We start from the raw sequence: 2,277 nt of genomic DNA on the forward strand, positions 1-2,277 counted from the left end.
TGTCTGAAACATCACCAGTAGAGCCTTCCTTGCAGATTTTCAAGGGTCTTCCAAAACAAGTAGCGCTTCTAAGCCCAAAGAGCTTAGAAGGGCAGCTGAGAGCCTGCATTCAGCCAGGCTTGGGGGAGGTGGGGGAAGCGGGACAGGGAACAGGGGGAAGGTGTTCGTCTACGTGACCCCTCTGCAGGATGGCTCCGGCCTGCCTGGGCTCTAGGTTGGCCTGCCCTGGCTTCAGGGCCCCTTGGGCATGATTCAGTGTCATGGAACCTGCTTCCCTGTCCACACAGTAGAAATGACAATAGCTCCTACCTAATAGGATTGTCATGAGGTGGCAGTAAAGAACCTGTGGGGAGCTCTTAGCTGCAGTCACACCAAGAACCACACCAGTGCCTGGGGACTTCATGTTTGACCCTTGCGGGAACAAAGCTTAGCAGAGGGTGCTGGCCAGGATAGAGCCCATGCCAACCACATGGTAGCTTTCTCCCCGCTCCATCGCCCCCGTTCTCTACTTTCCTACCTAGTGAGGCTGGAAGCCCTTTCCATTACTGTGGGGGCCTTGCTGTGCCAGGGCAAGGAGGGCACCCTGGGGACAGACTGCCCCCAAGGGGGTCAGACACCTTTGATGTTGGCACCAGGGGCCAGCGAACTGTTTGACTCTGGTTAAGTGGGGTGAAGGGCAGGACAGCCCTATCAGAGCATCTGGCCAGCCAGGCAGCTCCCTGGCATGCTGTGTCAGTGTGCATTCCTGTCATTGTTTGCCCAAGGCAGGGCACAGGTCGAAACTGGAGGCCCATCCCCGCTTTTAGAAGTGAGAGGTCCATGGAAATATGCTGTCTGTCCACCTGCGCTTCCCCTGCTGGCCATTCTTCCTGGACTGGGTGACAGCATGAGTCAGAAGAGACCCTCTGAACCAATGCACTTCCTCTTCCCATAGTCACTTTCCATCCTGAGAGCTGCGGAAGCCCGTCCTCGCCTTGCTCTGGGGGGTGGGTATGGGAGATCTTGTACAGAGAGCTGTAGAGCATCTGCCTGGGATGTGGCGGGTGGGGATGGTGGTGGGAGGTGGATAGCCAGGACACCCAGGAGCAGGTGCATGCTGGGGGTGGGGACACCTCCATGGAGGACACGGCCTGCCAGCTGGGCAGGGTTTAGGCCAGTGGATGACCATATGGTCATCACCACCATCATCATCATTGTCACCAACATTCATAGCACAGTGTATGAAGAGTGTGCTGGCTGACTATCACATGATGCCCGTGACAGCCATGCTCACCCCAGTAGTTGAGTGTTCACAGGTCATCATTAGTTCTAACCCCAGAAACTGGAGGCCTCTGAGGGGCCACGAGCCTGAACACTGTCCCCACACTCAGGGACAGCTCTTGGCTTTCTGCACTGTCATCAGTGCAGGTTGCTAATTCAGCCCCTCTGTTCTGCCTCAGTGACAACCACAGAAAGCAGCCAGATATCTTAAAAGAGGAGCATGTACTGCCCAAAGGTCCCTCTGTGTACTGGCTGTATGACAGGCTGTACCTTCTCTTTATAAGAATAGTATTCCATTGTAGGTGTACACTAATCCATCCATTTGTTTATTGATGGGCACTTAAGTCACATCCATGTCATGGCCATCCTATATAATAAAAGGCTAATATGCAAATAAACCGAATGGTTGAACGACCAGTTACTATGATGCTCACTGACCACCAAGGGGCAGACACTCAATGCAGGAGCTTCTACCTGGTGGTCAGTGCGCTCCCACAGGGGGAGTGCCGCTCAGCCAGAAGCCAGGCTTACCACTGGCAAGCGCAGCAGCGGCAGTGGGGGTAGCTTCTCCTGCCTCCGTGGCAGTACTAAGGATGTCTGACTGTCCGGGAGCCCTCAGGGGATGTCTGATAGCCGGCTTAGGCTCACTCCCTCCAAGGGCTCCTGGACTATGAGAGGGCACAGGCCAGGCTGAGGACCCCCTGCCCCCCCAAGTACATGAATTTCGTGCACTGGGCCTCTAGTTGTAAACAATGCTGCTATGAACATGGGGTACAGATATCTCTGGGATCGTGATTTCCTTATGCTGAGTGAAATGAGTCAGCTAAAGAAAGACAAATACTTGTGATTTCATATGTGGACATTAAAAGTCTCATAGAAACAGATCAGATTTGTAGCTGCCAGAAGTGGGGGTTTGGGGTGGGGGTAGGAGAATTGGGTGAAAGTGGCCAAAAGGTACAGACTTCCAGTTTTAAGATAAATAAGTCTTGGGGATCTAATGTACCGCATGGTGACTAT

The sequence above is a fragment of the Myotis davidii genome, unplaced genomic scaffold (assembly GCF_000327345.1).
Source record: "Myotis davidii unplaced genomic scaffold, ASM32734v1 scaffold758, whole genome shotgun sequence".
NCBI classification, from domain to species: domain Eukaryota; kingdom Metazoa; phylum Chordata; class Mammalia; order Chiroptera; family Vespertilionidae; genus Myotis; species Myotis davidii.